Source organism: Macaca thibetana, chromosome 19 (genome assembly GCF_024542745.1).
Source record: "Macaca thibetana thibetana isolate TM-01 chromosome 19, ASM2454274v1, whole genome shotgun sequence".
NCBI classification, from domain to species: Eukaryota; Metazoa; Chordata; class Mammalia; order Primates; family Cercopithecidae; genus Macaca; species Macaca thibetana.
In genome coordinates, this window is record NC_065596.1 from 52,509,679 (window position 1) to 52,528,801 (window position 19,123).

General features: G+C 51.8%; 1 protein-coding gene across 12 annotated transcripts in view; it reads left to right on the forward strand.

Moving 5' to 3' along the window:
- The window catches only part of LOC126943623 (cytochrome b-c1 complex subunit Rieske, mitochondrial), a 1,156,760-nt gene that overhangs the window by 522,804 nt on the left and 614,833 nt on the right, over positions 1-19,123 (forward strand). The window lies entirely within an intron of this gene.

The following is a 19,123-nucleotide window of genomic DNA, read 5'->3' on the forward strand; positions in this document are numbered from 1 at the left end:
GAGTACCAAGGAGGAGTGGCTCTGCCAAGGACGCAGAGAAATCTGGGAGTGACGGCGCCCATCCGAGCTCTATCCGGTTCTGCCTGCCGAGGGCAGGGCCAGCGCAGCTCAACTTGTGAGCCCGCCTTCGGCTGCTGCGAGGCACTCAGGTCTGGCCGCTGAAAAGAGGCCACTGCACAGCTGAACGCCAGACCCGGTCCACCACAGTTCCGGTCCCGCCCCTCTCACTGTACGGGTCTCTCAGGGCCCCTACGCATAGCATGGCCCGCCCATCGCCGCCCTGGCCCCACCTACCCCGCCGCAGGCCCCGAGGAGCTCGGAAGCACGGCCTGGCCCCGCCCACCGTTGCCCTGGCCCCGCCCCTCCCGCCGGGGGCCCTCAGCCCCTTCGTACAGCCAGGCCCCGCCCCTCACGGCCCTGGCACCGCCCTTTGCGGTGCGGGCCCCTCACAGCCCCAAGCAAGGCCCGGCCCCGCCCCTACCTCTCCGGCCCCGCCCCTCTTGCGGCGCGCGCCCGGATGTGCTTCCGCGCCCGTCGGAGCAAGCTCCCGCGCCCTAGCAGCGTGGACACAGCGGAGTGGCCGGGCCAAGCCCGCCCAGGGAGGCTGTGGACCGCTCCAGTCTGCCGGGGGAGGCGTCGGGGCGACGTGAGGCCGCGCTCGGGCCCCCAGCCCCGAGCATCCGCCTTGGCCAGGCTGCAGCCGCGCGGCCTGGGAGACGCGGGGCGGGGCGGGGCGGGGCAGCGCATCACGTGTGTAAACACAGCGCACGTGGAGCGCAGCCTGAGCGCTAGGGCTGTATGGCTGTCCCAGCTCTGGAGCCCAGGTTCTGCAGGTCCCAGGCCCTGGGGAGACGGTGAGGCGTGGGCGCAGGCCGGGGTCCGCGTTGGTCCAGCTGAGCCTCAGTTCATTCTGTTAAAACCTTAATAGGCCAGCGCTGTGGCAGGCTAAGGCAGAAGGATCGCTGGCGGCTAGGGGTTCGAGACCAGCCTGGGCAACGCAGGAGACCTCATTGGTACCAAAAAAAAAAAAAATTGCTGGGTGTGGTGGTGCCCGCCTGTAATCCCAGCTACTTGGGAGGCTGAGGTGGGAGGATCGCTTGAGCTTGGGAGTTCGAAGCTGCAGTGAGCGGTGATCGCACCACTGCACTGCAGCCTGGGTGACAGACTGAGCCCTTGTCTCCAAAACAATACATAAAAAATAAAACTATACTAGCCATGCAAACACTAACGTTGGCTCAGCCTGCCAGGCCCTGCCCTAGGGAACATGATAACCCTGTCACGTGGGCACCATCCCATTTCACAGAAGGGGAAAGTGGAGGCCAAAGCGGTTAAGAAACTTGCCCAAAGCACTTGGCTGGAAACTGGTGCAACGCAGGTCCGACCTTTCGCAGCGGGGCCCCTTCCTGCTTGGGCCTCGGCCTGCATGACGGGGCACTGGCCGTCAGTGGACGAGGGGGGTCAGCTCCTGGCGTCATTCCCCCCGCCCCTCAGGGCCGGCCTGGCCTGGTACGCTCGGCGGAGCCGGTTTCCCCGTTTATGCAGTGGAGTAGCAGAGGTGCCGCCTCTAGAGGAGGCTCAGAGGCGGCCCTCCCCAGATCGTGGCGATAGCTTCCGTCGGGCGTGGTGAGGATGGAACTGGCCAGGGCCTCGGGCCCCAAGTCGCTGCTCACCGGATTGCCGCCCCCTCCGGGGCCCCCGTCTCCTCCCAGAGCCGGGGGTGGGCAGCGCCCCGTGCAGGGAAGGCGTCTAGAGCACGCGTGGGCTCCTTCCAGGAGCTGGAGCTGACTTCTACCCAGGCCGGCCTCCCTCCTCTCCCCTCCTCCTCTTCCTCTCCCTTCTCCTCCTCCTCTGCCCATGCCGCGTGACCGGGAGGCGCCGCATTCAGAGTCGGCCCCAGCCTGGGGCCAGCCAAGCTGTCAGCCCGGACTGGCGGCGGAGGAGGCCTGGGAGGGGCCCCTGGGAAGGGGCAGAAGTGCTCAGAATTCCTAGGAAGCGCTTGTCCCAGCAGAAGAGCTGAGCTGTTGAGCTTCAGGGGACCAACGCATGCCCTATGCAGAGGCCTGTGTGGCCAGGGCCACCCCAGGGCCAGAAACCCCAAAAGCTGATGACTGGGCCCCAACCCTCGGTGGGATTTTGGAACGCCTGTGAGCTGGTTAATGAGAAGTCCTATCAACCAGCCCCCAGCTTCTCATGCAGTGTCTTGTCACAGGCCCTGAAGCCAGGCCCGGAGGCCAGGCCCCATGTGGGACCTTGCGCAAGTGTGGGACCGCGGGCAAGTTGCGGGACCTCCCTGTTTCTCAGTTCCCTCTTCTCTAAAATGGGTCCAGTGATCATTCCCACCCCCATAGGATTGTGAGAAAACGAAATGACTAAACAGGAGTAAAACCGGGGTGGCAGTGCCCTGCAGTGTGGGTGAGCACTCAGTGCTGGAGAACAACCCCATGTGGCCTGAAGGGCATGCTTTCCTGCTGTCTCCATCCAACCCCCGCCCGACCGCAGTTCTTCCCTCAAGGTTAGTTTCATGGATGTTTCTACACAGGCTGCTTTAAACAATGTCTTGCCCAGTGCACTCACTGAGGCACATCACAGTGGCAACACAGGCGTGGGTGGGGGCCTGGAAACTGAGCTCCCCAGCTGGCCCCCTCGAAGTTCACATACCCCCTGGCCAGCCTCAGCATGCCCTTCTCTGTTAATGCCCATTTTCCCCCCGCCACCCCCGGCCCAGGACCAAGAGCCAAACAAGTTTGGCCACTTGTCCTTTATTCCACTACAAGAGGGCAAGTCTACCCTGAATGGGCTTGTGGGTGGCAAACAGAGGCTTTGTGCATGAGAAGCCCAGACCTGGGGCTTTGGCTGTGAAGACCCTCCTGGTCTCCTGTTTTTTTTTTTTTTTAATCCAGGTCAGGGTGAAGGTTGGACCTTACGGTGTTGGTTTAAGGAAGGGGAAAATGGAAATCCAAACACAGGGAGATCTAAGAGACACCAGAGAGGGAAACTAGGGGCCTTAGGGCTGAGGCAGACCTCAACAGTCCCCAGGGGGCTGCTCCCACCCCTGAGGCCAGGTGGCAGGCAGGCTTCCCCACACGGTCATGTGGAACCTTCCCCATATCCTGGGCCTGGCACAGAGGCCAGCACGCTGGAATTCGAGACGCTGAGGGGATGAATGACAGTGGGCACACAACTGCAGCAGGCTGTTGGAAGCAGGATTTTTGCAGCTGTTCCAAAGCACGCTCCCATCTCTGCCGTCACCCATGCTCTGGGAGGGTCTTTGTTGGTTTCTGTACTTGCTGCTTTTGCCAACCCAGCATCCCTTCCCCTTTTCTGCAGAGCCAGGTAGTTCAGATGGACCCATTCCAACTCTGCCCCAGAGACTGACACCTGACACATGTCTGGCTAATCACAGCACTACATTCCTCTGGCCACAGTGATTAGAGAAGGGATGGGCATGTGACCCAAGCTGGACCAATAAGAAGCATCCCCAGGACTTTTGCTGGAGATTCTGGGTAGGAGGTACTTGCTGGGAGGAATGTCTGCCTGGAGACACTGGCCAATGCCACGTGGAGAACAAAGTCGGCACAGTCAGCTTTCAGAGCTGAGGCAAGGATTCCTGAGGACAGCAATGTAAACACCCTGATCCAGCCATGCCTGAGGCTAGATAGGCCCCTGGGCCATTCGTTTGAATCCATACGTTCATATGAATCCATGAATTCCTTGTTTTCTCCTGGCACTTTGAGTTGCCTTTTCCTTGCAGCTGAACATCTTATCTCATCTGACCCTCTGGTAGAGCAAAGACTTCAGCCACCATTTCTGGATGAGCCTTGGTGGCTCCAGGTCAGATGGCTCATCAAAGGTGTAACCTACCTGCGGGTAAGTGGCTTCCGCAACGTCGCCAGCCGCAGGTCCCTGCCTCTAGTCTCTCTCCTGGCCTCCTGCTCTGACATTCCTGAGCAGTGAGTCTGTGGCCACCCAGCTCTCAGATGGCCTTGGCTGTGTGTTCCCCTGAGCCTGTGCTCTCTGGGTCTGTCTCATCCATAATCATATCCTCAGGGCCTGGATATCCCCAGAGGTTCTCAGCAAATATGAGTGGAGAGAATTCCGTGGCTGGTCAAGGTTTGGGGGATTCAAAAAATCAGGAGCACACGCCCGTAACCCCAGCATTTTGGGAGGCTAAGGTGGCAGAATTGCTTGAGCCAGGAGTTCAAGATCAGCCTGGGCAACATGGAACATCAGTCCTTCTGATGCATCTGATTGGGGGGAAAAGCAAAAAATCAGAAACTCCTAGAGCTTCATCTCCCACTCTGCCGCCTGCACGTGGCGTGCACTGGCCAGCCCTTAGTGTAGCAGCCCCTCGTCCCCCACCTCTGCTGACCCGAGGCCTTCCTCCAACCCTGCAACCGCTTCCCTGGGCCAGCTGTCTTATGGATGACAACATGGCCAATCTTGAGTGGGGGGATGAATTTTCACACTCTCTCCCCTCTGGGTCTTTCTCTCCCACTCAAAAGACTCAGGCATCCCAGACATTTCCCAGAACACACTCCGGGGCCGAGGCCACGGCCGCTCCCCAACAGCACACCAGAAGGGGCGAGTGCGAGCGCACAGGAGGAGGGAGGTTGCTGCTGGAACTCAGACTGCACGCCTCCCAAAATGTGCAGCCAGCACATCTGCCCAGAGAAAAAGGGAGGCCCAGAATTGCAAGCTTTGTTATTTTTACTTTTTGATGCGAGGGGCCATCTGTGCAGGTTGGAGCTTGTCTGGAGGAAGCCAGGCTTTGTCAATGAAATTCAAATGCAGGATTACTTTGCAGGCTGTCACGCCGAGACTTTCTCCAGGAGCTGGGGTGGCAGTGCTGATCATTTTTACAGCAGCAGAGCGTGCCAGGTTCCAGCAGCTGTTCGGGGTGAGTGTGCTTGTGAAGCCTTCGGCCAGAGCATCGCTACTTGCCTCGGCGACTCTCTACTCAGTGTTGGATCCACCAAGGATGCCAGGAGGGGTCTCGACCACCAGCTGTGCACATCGGCCCCTAGTGTCTGGGAGGAGGAGGTCTGGAGGGCAGAAAGCCCAGTGGGGCTTGAGGAGAAGAAGAGAAAAAGGTTGGCTGCGCGGGAGATGGGGGTAGGGGGGACTCTGACACCCTCCGTTGTCGCTATCAGTTCCCTCCAAACTATCTCAGTCAACACTCAGTTGCAGACTCATCCTGGGGATATGCCTGTGACCCCCACTTTTAACTACAAGTCACCCTCGAGCCTCCTGCATGGAAATTCCAGAACCGCCTGAGTTGCAGGTGGAGGTGGCTGAGTTGGGACCCCATGAGGACATTCTTTTTTTTTCTTTGAGACAGAGTCTCACTCTGTCACCCAGGCTGGAGTGCCGTGCGCGATCTCAGCTTACTGCAACCTCCACCTCCCAGATTCAAGCGATTCTTCTGCCTCAGCCTCCCGAGTAGCTAGGACTACAGGCGTATGCCAACATGCCCAGCTAATTTTTATATTTTTAGTAGAGTTTGGGTTTCACCATGTTGGCCAGCCTAGTCTCAAACTCCTGGCCTCAAGTGATCCACCCACCTTGGCCTCCCAAAGTGCTGGGATTACAGGCGTGAGCCACTGTGCCCAGCCCCACCTAGGTCGTTTTCACAAACCAGGGCTGCCTGGTGAAGTGGGGCTGGGAAAGGTCATCCCAACCCCATTCTGAAAGCACCTTTTGGTGAAATCTAGGTGCGGAGCCTGGACAGAGCCCAGATTTTAGCGGCTGTTTGAAGCTCACGTGCTAATGATGTTTGTATCCAAATAATAACAAATGTCAGGTGTGTGCACCTGTCTCTCTCATTTGTTTATTGCCTGAATGCTTTTCTCAGTGCCTCTTTCCTGGGTCAGATGTGCAGCCGCCACCTGTTCTGGGGTGGCACGGAGGAGGAGGAGGAAAGGATACTGAGGTTTAGCACATTTACGTTTGGAAACTCTTCGATGCTATCCCTGATAGTTCACCCTAGGATCTGGGGGTGGAGGGTGATGACAGAAGCAGGCAAATAATCTGTGAGTCTTTCAGCCATTGCTGTGTGCCCCAGCGTACACATAGCCTTTTCTAACGTATGCCAAACAGTGAAATCTAATGGTAATAGATAAGGATGGCAGGAAGAAAGCAATCTAGAACCAATTATTTCTTTTCTTTCTTCATAAAGAACCCTTAGGTGAGGAATGTGATTTGAGGTGCATCGAGAGGGGTCCTTAGTTTCTAAACACTGCCCCCCAGACCCTCAACACACACACACCCTGCCTCTACCTCCATGCAAAGATTGGACTCAATACTGAGGTCAGAGCTCCTCTATGTGGGATTATAGCAAAAAAGAATGCAGGAGAGGGGACGGTGGCTGGGGACACAGCAGATGGGCACTGCCAGGCAGGACTGCTGTGGGCATTGCCAGGGAGAGCCCGGACGCAAAAATGACAGTGAGAGGGGCCCCGGCAAGGGCTTCTAGGGCTTTGCTGATCCCCAGGCTCATGTGAGAGCTGACTAGCTTGGGCAGATAGATGCTTTTTCTTTTTTCCCCCAACAGAAACAAAAGAATGAAATCATTGGCATCGCTGCTGGGCGCGGTGGCTCACACCTGTAATCCCTGCACTTTGGGAGGCTGAGGCGGGTGAATCATGTGAGGTCAAGACTTCGAGACCAGCCTGGCCAACATGGTGAAACCCTGTCTCTACTGAAAATACAAAAATTAACCCGGTGTGGTAGTGGGTGCCTGTAATCCCAGCTACTCGGGAGGCTGAGACGCGAGAATCAGTTGAACCCGGGAGGCGGAAGTTGCAGTGAACTGAGATCATGCCACTGCACTCCAGCCTCGGCGACAGACCAAGACCCTGTCTCACAAAAAAAAAAAATAAGAAAGAAAGAAAGAAAAAAAGAAATGATTGGCATCAATTGGGCTCATTCAATGTAGATTACTGACATGTATTGTTTTGAAGATGGAAGAAATATAATTAATAAAAGCCCCCCCAGCCTGCCTTTTGTGCTTCCCACGAATTCCTTATTGACGTCTGCATCTATCTCAAGGCGCAGATGAGCCATCATTTTCAGCTGCCCTGGATAGCGCGGCGATGAACAGTGTGGAATAATCACTCTTGGCATCTGTACGCTCATCTTCTGCAGCTGCAATTTTTCTTCTGCAGCCTCAGTTTTCTCCATCACAGTGGTGGAATCAGAGAGGGAGTTTCCTGGAGCACAGTGCAGGTTCCCTTCAAGGAAGAGCAAAGTCCGCCCCAGTGCTGGAAGCTTTTTCGGGAGGCCTGAGGGCCTTCCCACCTTGGATCTCTCTCTCCAGGGCCATCAGACAACCGGTTACCTTTCAGGTGCCAGGCTTTAATGGGGGAACCATTTCCCAGCAGCGGCCCAGGAATCACACCTGCCTCACCTCTGGCCTTAATATGCCTCAGAGGGACTGAGGGCCGAAGGTCACCCCAGGGACCAGCAAGAGACCTAGGGGATAAAGACAGGATGTAGGGTGGAGGCTGCGGGCTTCTCTCCGCCCCTGGCAGCCTCTCGCCCACCTGCTTGCTAGTTTGACTTCGGTCCTGCCCATTGTCCCTCTTACACCCACCCACCCTGACATCTAGAAAAATGAAACCTCCTTTGCATGCCAGGAAGCAGGGGAGTTTCCTGAAGTATGACTGCAAACCTGAAAGCAGCCCCAAACTAGTCTTCCATCACCACCTGGAAGGTAAGAGTTGGAAGAGAAACAGAAAGCAACTTTTTTTTTTTTTTTTTTTTGAGACGGAGTCTCACTCCGTCACCAGGCTAGAGTGTGGTGGTGAGATCTCAGCTCACTGCAACCTCTGACTTCCTGGGTTCAAGCGATTCTCCTGCCTCAGCCTCCAGAGTTGCTGGGGTTATAGGCACACACCACCATGCCCAGATAATTTTTGTGTTTTTAGTAGAGACGGGGTTTCACCGTGTTGACCAGGATGGTCTCCATCTCCTAACCTCATGATCTGCCTGCCTCAGTCTCCCAAAGTGCTGGGATTACAGGTGTGAGCCATGGCGCCTTGGCCAGAAAGCAACTTTTAACCCCCAAGAGGCTGGCCTTGCTCCCAGGCGTGCTGGCCAGAGGGTTGCAACCCCACTGGGCAGATGAGGAAACTGAGGCTTATACTAGGTAAATGACAAGCTGAAAGCCCCACAGGAACTTGGGGTCAGAGCCAAGACTCCTATAAGTCCAGGAATCTCAAACTTAAGTGCCTATGGGAGCCAGGCGCATATAAAGAACATGTCTTTGGACACCAAGACATTTTGTATTGAATATTAAACATGCTCAAGTAGTCTTCACTTCTAGAAGAAACATTCCCTCTCTGCCATTCTTCTTGAAACACTCCACCTTCTTGATCTACACAGTTTTCTCACCTTTTTTTTTTTTTCAAAGAGACCGGGTCTTGTCACCCAGGCTGGTCTCGAACTCCTGGGCTCTAAAGATCCGCCCTCTTCGGCCTACCAAAGTGCTGGGATTACAGACATGAGTCATCCTGCCCAGCTAATTTTTTATCTTTTTGTAGAGACGGGGGGTCTCACTGTGTTGTCCAGGCTGGTCTTGAACTCCTGTCTTCAAGTGATCCTCCTGCATCAGCTTCTCAAAGTGCTGGGATTACAGGTGTGGGCCACTGCACTCAACACTGTTTTCTCACTTTTGATAGTCACAGGTACAAGAAATATTTGTCTACTCCAAGAAGATGTACGCGCGTTTGTGAAGATAAACAGCAACAGAGCCTGACACCTTAGCATGGGTGTGGTAGAGGTGGTGAGGATTCTGGTCCATTGCAGACCGCATGCTCTGCCTGCGGGGCTGGCCAGAGCTGGGGAGCTATATCTGAATGTGAACTTTTCAGGTTTTCAGTGTTGCCTCAAGTGTTTTGAAATGACTCGGCAGCCCCAGCACAACCACACCTGACCTGCAGGCCCCAACGTGCAGCCTCTATATTAGCCCTGAATGCCAGGGCGAATCCCCCACAGCTTAGAAGAGGGATGGAGGATGCAGAACTTCAAGGGCAACACTTCCGGCTGGGTGTGTGGTGGCTCATACCTGTAATTCCAGCACTTTGGGAGGCTGAGGCGGGAGGATCATTTGAGGCCAGGAGTTTGAGACCAGCCTGGGCAACATAGTGAGAGCCCACCTCTACCAAAAAAAAAAAAAAAAAAAAAAAAAAATTAAGAGATACATAAAAAATAAAATAAACTTTTTTTTTTTTTTTTTAAGAAGGAGGGAATGCTTCAGACCAAGTAACCATCTTACAGAGCTTGGATGTTCATTACTTGTCTATAACAAGAGATAACTCAGTTAGGGGCTTAGCAGGAGGAGTACAGAGAGCTTTCTGGATGACTCAGGTTGTGACTGCTGGAACATACTAACTTTGGATGTTTTTTTCTTTTAGAAAAGGGACAGTATCCCGGCCGGGCGCGGTGGCTCACGCCTGTAATCCCAGCACTTTGGGAGGCCGAGGTGGGCGGATCACGAAGTCAGGAGATTGAGACCATCCTGGCTAACACGGTGAAACCCCGTCTTTACTAAAAATACAAAAAATTAGCCAGGCATGGTGGCGGGCGCCTGTAGTCCCAGCTACTTGGGAGGCTGAGGCAGGAGAATGGCGTGAACCCGGGAGGCGGAGCTTGCAGTGAGCCGAGATTGTGACACTGAACTCCAGCCTGGGCGACAGAGCAAAACTCCGTCTCAAAAAAAAAAAAAAAAAAGAAGCAGCAGCAGAAGGAGGAGGAGGAGGAGGAGGAGGGGGAGGAGGAGGAGGAGGAGGAAAGAAGAAGAAAGAAGAAGAAAACGGACAGTATCCCAAGGATGCTTCATTACAGCCCTGCCCCAAAGTAGAGAGGACGGATTTGTCTGTGTGTCTGATGGTGCATTGGAGACTGGGCTCTTGGATGCCATGCTCCCGGTAACCCCACCAGGAACTGGTGTGTGGCACCTTTGCTCAAATAAGGACTAGAACCTGGACAGAGGCTGGATTAATTTCTGTTAATGTCTCACTTTCTAATCTTTTTTTTTTTTTTTTTTTTTTTTTTTTTTTTTTTTTTTTTTTTTTTTTTTTTGAGACAGAGTCTCGCTTAGTCGCCCAGGCTGGAGTGCAATGGCGCGATCTCGGCTCACTGCAAGCTCCGCCTCCCGGGTTCACGCCATTCTCCTGCCTCAGCCTCCCGAGTAGCTGGGACTACAGGCGCCCGCCGCCTCGCCCAGCTAACTTTTTTTGCATTTTTAGTAGAGACGGGGTTTCACCGTGTTAGCCAGGATGGTCTCGATCTCCTGACCTCGTGATCCGCCTGCCTCGGCCTCCCAAAGTGCTGGGATTACAGGCGTGAGCCACCGCACCCGGCCTCTAATCTTAATTTTGGTCTTTTGCAAGTAGAAGATAATCTATAGTCTCCTGGGCATAAAAAGGTAAGAAAGTGGCCATAAATGTAAGAATCCATCCATCCGTCTGTTTGTCCATCCATCCGTCTGTCCGTCCATCCATCCGTCCGTCCGTCCAACCATCCGTCCGTCCATGCGTCCATCCATCCATCCATCGATCCAGCCATTCATCCATCCATGGAGCAGATATTTAATGAGCAGCTATTTTGTGCCAGGAAGGCAATGAAATCAATTGGCAGGTCATCACTGAGAAATAACAACAGAAAAGCAGTGATTTTGTGTGTGCATGTGCATTTTAAACTACTTAGTGATGATATAGCTGAATGAAACCACCCTGTAGAAGAACAGCAAATATTTTCATTCACTCATGTGTTAGTGTGTCATTGAAAAGCATTCTGGAGCAATGTACACTGTTTTAACACTCAAACTCTTAAGAACGGCATCTCTGGGGAATCGTCAGTTTCTATGTTGCATATGTTTGTAGTAGTCTGATTTATTATAACAAACAAACTTTACTTTCATAGCCAGAGAAAAACCAATGAAGTTAAATACTAGCAATTGTAATGGGAAGACAAGTTGACAATAGCAAGTACTGGAGCAAGGGTGGAGAGGCAGGAGCTCTCACACTCCCTGGCTGGAAGCAGAGATTGGTGCAGTTTGAGGAAATACCTGACCACATCTAGTTAAGGTGCACAGGCACACGCCCTTTGACTTGGCACTCCTACATCTAGGAATGTGCCCTAAAGGAATCCAAGTAAGTGGCACCAATGTGAACAAGATGCCAACTGCAACACTGTGATGGTGAAAAAAATCAGAAACCTACTTGTGGACCAGGGTGGCAGGGAGCATATCTATTGTGGAACATTCACACAGGGGAAAATTCTACCACCATTTCAAAAGAATAAACTCAACCCTGCAGGGATCAACATAGGTAAATCTTGAAAATAACACTGAGGCCAGGCACGGTGGCTCACGCCTGTAATCCCAGCATTTTGGGAGGCTGAGGCGGGCAGATCACCTGAGGTAAAGAGTTCGAGACCAGCCTGGCCAACATAGTGAAACCCCGTCTCTACTAAAAATACAAAAATTAGCTGGGCATAGTGGTGGGCGCCTGTAATCCCAGCTACTCAGGAGGCTGAGGCAGGAGAATCACTTGAACCTGGCAGGTGGAGGTTGCAATGAGCTGAGATTGTACCACTGCACTCCAGCCTAGGCAACAGGGCGAGACTCCATGTCAAAAAAAAAAAAAAAGAAAGAAAGAAAAGAAAATAACATTGAAAGAAAATAACAAGTGATATTGTGATATGTAAAGTTTGATTCCATTTAAGTATTTTCTTTTTCTTCTTTTTTTGTTTTGTCACTATTTCTCATTTGTCCTTCCACCAAATGTAGGTAAATTTTTAAACACCCAAAGCAGTGTTTGCTGTAAGTCTATTTATTGCTTCTGGATCCAAAAATAAATTGTCAAAGTCTAAAAATATGCGTGGGCATCATATACATCCACGTTGGCGGGCTGTTTCAGTTGATGAGGAACATGAGGGGACTTTCAGCTATGTCTATAATATTGTATTTCTTTTTTTTAGTTTTTTTTTTCTTTTGACAAACTGCTGGGCATACTCAAATGCTGCATTTCTTCTTTAAAACATGATATGAAGTCAAGTAGGCAAATTTGGGTAATGGATCCACAGCTATTCATTTGTATTATTCTTTGTACTTTAAAATTTTTGCCAACCTGGTGGCTTTGAAATGATCTCATTGTTTTATTTTGCATTTCACCGATGACTTGCGGATTGAGTCACTTTCACATTGATTGTGTATTGCCAGTTCCCATTTTTCGTAATAGCATGAACAATGGAAGGTGAAATAAGGAATTTCTCTAGAAGGTGGTGAAAGGCGCAGGTGGAGGCCCCCTGCAGGCAGGTGGGCATTGGAGTGTGCAGCCAGGGCAGGTCTCACTGAGGTAGAGACCCCATGCTTGGGTAAGGCCGGCACAGAGGCACCGGCAAAGCCTTCCAGGTGGTGAGTTTGCCCAGGGACGAATGTCAAGGGGGCGGCGGTGGCCAGAATGAATCTGCGACTCCTCCACCTTAAGCTGGAGCACAGAGGAGCTGCCTGGGAGGGATGATGCTTGGTGCGTGGGGGTGATGGGGGCTGGCACCCAAGTTTCTAGAGGGAAGGAGGGGTCAGCAGAGCGAAGTGCGGCAGAGGTTCCTTGGGAGAGGAAGGCAGATGCATACTGTGAGATTTGTCCCACAGAAGTCTTAGGTGGCCTTGTTGAGGGCACTGTGTGGTGTGGGGACACCAACTAGAGACGCTCGAAGAGGGAGTGACAGTGACACTTTCAAAGGGGCTGCCCAGGAAGAGAAGTGGCAGCTGGGCGCAGTGGCTCACACCCCTAATCCCAACACTTTGGAAGGCTGAGGCGGGCAGATCACTTGAGGTCAGGAGTTCGAGACCAGCCTGACCAACATGATGAAACTCTGTTTCTACTAAAAACACAAAAATTAGCTGGACGCGGTGGTGTGTGCTTATAGACCCAGCTACGTGGGGAAGAATGGCTTGTACCTTGGAGGTGGAGGTTGGAGTGAGCCGAGATCATGCCACTGCACTCCAGCCTGGGTGACAGAGTGAGACTCCATCTCAAAAAAGAAAAAAAAGAAAGAAAGAAAAAAAAGGAAGACAAGTTGGGAGATGGGGGTGGAAGCCTGGAGAAGACAAAGGGGCGGGCCCAAGGGGAGAGGCTAAGGAGGCTAAGGGTTCGCTTGCACAAGCTCCCAGGCATTCTTGGAGTCCTCACTGCTCTGGGCTGGGCTGGGCTGCACAAGGCACACAGGTCAGCCGGTAAGTCCCCACCTCAGTGCCCTCTCTACCAGGGCTGTCTGTAGGGCTAGAACACATCCTCAATGCTAAACTCAGCCGGGCACAGTGGCTCATGCCTGTGGCCACAGCACTTTCGAAGGCCAAGGCAGGAGGACCACTTGAGGCCAGGAGTTCAAGGCCAGCCTGGGCAACATAGTGAGATTCCCCCATCTCTATAAAAAAAAAAACTTTAAACTAGTCGGGCATGGTGGTGTGCACCTGTAGTCCCAGCTACTCAGGAAGCTGAAGCGGGAGGATCTCTTGGGTCCAGGAGGTCGAGGCTGTAGTGAGCTATGGTTGTGCCATAGCACTCCACCTTGATGACAGAGCAACACCCTGTCTCTTAAGAAAGAAGCAGCTCGGCCAGGCGTGGTGGCTCACACTTGTAATACCAGCACTTTTTTTTTTTTTTTTTTTGAGACGGAGTCTCGCTCTGTCGCCCAGGCTGGAGTGCAGTGGCCGGATCTCAGCTCACTGCAAGCTCCGCCTCCCGGGTTTACGCCATTCTCCTGCCTCAGCCTCCGGAGTAGCTGGGACTACAGGCGCCCGCCACCTCGCCCGGCTAGTTTTTTTTCTTTTTTTGTATTTTTTAGTAGAGACGGGGTTTCACCGTGTTAGCCAGGATGGTCTCGATCTCCTGATCTCGTGATCTGCCTGTCTCGGCCTCCCAAAGTGCTGGGATTACAGGCTTGAGCCACCGCGCCCGGCCAATACCAGCACTTTGGGAGGCTGAGGTGGGCAGATCACCTAAGGTCAGGAGTTCGAGAGCAGCCTGGCCAACATGGCAAAACCTCGTCTCTATTAAAAATACAAAAATTAGCCAGGTGTGGTGGTGGGCACCTGTAATCCCAGCTAGTTGGGAGGCTGAGGCAGGAGAATCGCTTGAACCCGTGAGGCAGAGGTTGCAGTAAGCTAGATCATGCCGCTGCTCTCCAACCTGGGAGACAGAGTGAGACTTCGTCTCAAAAAAAAGAAAAGAAGAGAGAATGCTCAATTCTTCACAGAACAGCCTAGCTCAGTGACAATGAACCCAGTGGTGGCATAAAGAGGGATCAGCTGTCATTCGCTGTTTCTCTTTAATGTGCCAAACACTGTGCTCAACATATCTATGCATGACCTCATTTCATCTCCCCTCTTTTCCATGGGGGAAGCACTACGTCATCATCCTCAGGTCACAGCTGGGAAACACGAAGCTTGGAGAAGTGAAGCACAGAGCCCGAGACCACTCTGGGAAGTGGCAGAGCCGGGTTCCCACGTGAGGTGACTGCCTCCAGAACCCAGTGAAGAAACGACATCAGTGTGGGCCAGGGATGCACCCCTGTAGGAGGTGGGGTCCAGCCACCGTAGGCACAGGCCTGGGCAGGGGCACAAGGGCAGAATCATGGGGCCTGGGGAGATAATGCAGGCAGTGCCATTTAGAAATGATGGTGATGCAGCTGATTTTACGAATGTCCTCATTGGCTGCCTGCTTGTCCCTCACACACTACACACTCATTTTCATTTTCTTTTTTGATTCTTTGTTTGTTTGTTTCAAGATAGGGTCTTGTTCTGTTGCACAGGCTGGAGTACAGTGGTGTGATCATATCTCACTGCAGCCTCGACCCCCTGGGCTCAAGCGATACTTCCCACCTTGGCCTCCCAAATAGCTGGGACTACAGGTGCACACCACCATGCCCGACTTGCACAGTCATTTTCTTACGGCACAAAGACACGTAACTCTGCACTTGTTCATCAACCTCTTCCTCCAAACCGGCTCTGAGCGGGCACTCCTGTCTTACAAACACCGGCTTCCTGCTGTGGGGGAGACCACACCCATCTTAATTGATGGCAAAAGCCCCTTGTGATGTGGTCTTGTCAGCTCTTCACCTTCCTCTACCCTATTTGTGAGGGCTTTTTGTGACTGCTGGAGAGCATTCCACAGCCCCACCTCCCGAGCTTCAGTCCTGCTGCTGCTCTGCTCTTAGAGTGCTGCCTTTTCATTTCATACCAGTGCCCTCCGGGGACTTCTGGGCTTCACAGGTCTAGGCTCCCTTGAGCTCATGTCTCCAGGACTGGCAGTGTACACTCAGCAGGGGCTCCACGGAGGGGCACCTCACACACCAACCCCAGGGAAGCCAGCATTCGACTTGAACCACACTGCAAGATCAGATGCCACACAATTTTTGGAATTGGCATTCATCAGGAAAATGATTTAAAAGGTGCGGGATGCTGTTTATTGAATAAAGGATAGCATTACCCTCCCATGTGAGGCTCCCAGGAAAGAGTACCTGGTAAGCCTGTGCAATTGAGTACATTAGAGTCTTCTAAAGTTAAATTTGGAATTGGGACGAGGTAGGAAAAAATCTATGCTCATTGGATACAGAATGCAATTGTCTGTCAGTGCAGGAACTGAAGTATCTGCAGCAAATTATATTTAAGACTCTATTGTCGCAGGCGGATTAGCTAATGCTTGATTTTAAGTATAGGCTTCTAATGCTATTACTCCTGGTTAACTCTGCCTGGCAGGTAACCTTGTGGAACAAATGACTGCATTGCTTGAATAACATATTTGATCAAACAGGACAATTCTTTCAAAAATTGAGTTCTCTGTGGCAATTTGAGGCCTGTAATCAGCAAATTAGATGATTACAGCAGGGATAAAAATAGTCTTCTAACAATGTCCAAGGTAGAAATGTGATTTGAATTTCAAAATGTGGAACATGTGGTAGGAAAATGCACGGTTGGGTAAATATGAGTAGACATTATCAGATTTGATTTCTCTTTCTAGTCCTGCTCGGAGCTAGAGCCTAATTTTGCCCGAATAAACTGCAATCTCGTTTGTGTCTGAGTTAGAGGATGGACACCTATCGGGTGCCATGCTCCGAATCTTAAAGGGCTCCATGGCTCTACCTGCCTTAGAAACTAAAAGTCAGTGTGAACCTCAGCATCATGTATTTATCCACATGGTACCAAATAACCATCATGAAAGAGTAAGCTGTCTGTGTTCCACACAGGGAAGATGGCATTGGAAAACCCTCGACTCTCACCACCTGAGGACCAGGGCTTTTGTTTTGTTTTGTTTTTTTGTTTTGTTGTTGTTGTTGTTAGGCACAGTGGGCAGAGAAATGACAGCAACTTTGGCGGACTCTAGTAAATGAATTCTTTTTTGGGAGACAGGGTCTCACTCCGACGCTTAGGCTGGAGTGCAGTGGCACAATCATGGCTCACTGCAGCCTCCACCTCCCAGGCTCAGGTGATTTTCCCATCTCGGCCTCCTGGGTAGCTGGTACAGGCATGCGCCACTACAACCAGCTAATTTTTAAATTTTTTGTAGAGATGGGGTTTTGCCATATTGCCCAGGCTGATCTTGAACTCCTGGGCTCAGGTGGTCTGTCCACTTTGGCCTCCCAAAGTGCTGGGATTAGAGGCGTGAGCCACTGTGCCCGGCCGCAAGTGAATTCTGTGAGCTGAGACGGGATATGAGGATATGGTCCACCACAATCCAGTGTCTCCAGGGTTGGTGAATCACTCGCTCTTTCTCTATCTCTAACCCGAGGGTTACATCAAGGGGCCACATCAACTCCATTCTCTGGTCCTTCTCGCTAACGCATCTCCTTAGGACATCTGTTCACCCAAGTTGACTGAGCTGCCATTTTCACCCCAGTGTCTCTTGTGGCCTCCTCTGGCTTTAGCTGAATAGCAGAACATAAGTGACTTGGTCAAGGGGTATTTGCAGCCAATGAGAGAGAGGCCAAAGCATGGATTACTAGCAAGTGAAAAAAGCTCCTCTTACAGGGGAACTTTGATTTCCACTTACTAGCAGCTTTTAGGGTTCTTGAGTATAGACATGATTGATTAATATGGATGTCATTTACCCATTCGGGACTTAGCCTTTATTAGCACCAATGATTAAGAGCTGCCTGTGACAACACTGCCACTTAAAAAGCTTTGACTTCCAGAAATGCAGCATTCCAACAAGTTACATATAAGCCATTCTTATTTCAGCATATTCTAGCACTCTCTGTAATACAGTGGCTTGCTAAATGACCTGTGAATTAATGTTTACCTCAAATACGCTTTTTTCCTTTTTTTTTTTTTTTGAGATGGAGACTTACTCTGTCCTGCAGGCTGGAGTGCAGTGGCATGATCTTGGCTCACCGCAACCTCTGCCTACCGGGTTCAAGTGATTCTCCTGCCTCAGCCTCCTGAGTAGCTGGGACTTCAGGCACCCACCACCACATCTAATTTTTTGTACTTCTAGTAGAAATGAGGTTTCACCGTGTTGGTCAGGCTGGTCTTGATCTCCTGACTTCAAGTGATCCGCCCGCCTCGAACCTCCCTAAGTGCTGGGATTACAGGCGTGAGCCATTGTGCCCAGCCTCAAATGTACTTTCAAATTTGCTGTTACCTCAATGTGTCAAGCTCTCAATGGAAATAGGAATGTTTTTAGTGCCATCTTTTTGCTTAGAAAATGCCAAATGTGGCTGGGCGCAGTGGTTCACGCCTGTAATCCCAGCACTTTGGGAGGCCGAGACGGGCGGATCACGAGGTCAAGAGATCGAGACCATCCTGGCTAACACGGTGAAACCCCGTCTCTACTAAAAAATACAAAAAACTAGCTGGGCGAGGTGGCGGGCGCCTATAGTCCCAGCTACTCGGGAGGCTGAGGCAGGAGAATGGCGTGAACCTGGGAGGCGGAGCTTGCAGTGAGCCGAGATCCGGCCACTGCACTCCAGCCTGGGTGACAGAGCGAGACTCCGTCTCAAAAAAAAAAAAAAAAAAAAAAAAAAAAAAAAAATGCCAAATGTAGGCCGGGCACACTGGCTCACGCCTGTAATCCCAGCACTTTGGGAGGCTGAGGCAGGAGGCCAACACAGTGAAACCCCGTCTCTACTAAAAATACAAAAAAAATTAGCCGGGCCTGGTGGCAGGTGCCTGTAATCCCAGCTTCTCAGGAGGCTGAGGCAGAATTGCTTGAACCCGGGAGGCGAAGGTTGCAGTAAGTCAAGATCACACCACTGCACTCCAGCCTGGGTGACAGAGTGAGACTCTGTCTAAAAAAAAAAAAAAATGCCAAATGTAAGTTAACCACTTTTAGGATTTTGCCAAGTCACTTACAAATGAATGCCATTAAAAATTCACTGCTTTTTTTTTTTTTTTTTTGACAGGGTCTCACTCTGTTGCCCAGGCTGGAGTGCAGTGGCATGATGTCAGCTCACTGCAACCTCCGCCTCCCAGGTACAAGCGATTCTTCTGCCTCAGCCTCCCAAGTAGCTGGGACTACAGGAGCACACCACCGCAAAACCAGCTAATTTTTGTATTTTTAGTAGAGACAGGGTTTCACCATGTTGGCAAGGCTTGTCTCAAGCTCCTGGCTTCAAGTGATCTGCCTGCCTCAGCCTCCCAAAGTGCTGGGATTACAGGTGTCAGCCACCACGTCCAGCCAAAAACTCACTGCTTTTTTTTTTTTTTTTTTTGAGATGGAGTTTTGCTCTTGTGGCCCAGGCTGGAGTGCAATGGTACAATCTTGGCTCACTGCAACCTCCGCCTCCCGGGTTCAAGCGATTCACCTGCCTCAGCCTCCCGAGTAGCTGGGATTATAAACATTTGCCACTATGCCCAGCTCATTTTGTACTTTTAGTAGAGACGGGGTTTCTCCATGTTGGTCAGGCTGGTCTTGAACTCCCGACCTCAGGTGATCTGCCTGTCTTGGGTCCCAAAGTGCTGGGATTACAGGTGTGAACCACCACGCCCAGCCTTAATTTTTGTAATTTTACTAGAGATGGGGTTTCACCATGTTGGGCAGGCTGGTTTCGAACTCCTGACCTCAAGTGATCTGCCCAACTCAGCCTCCCAAAGTGCTGAGGTTACAGGAGTGAGGCACCG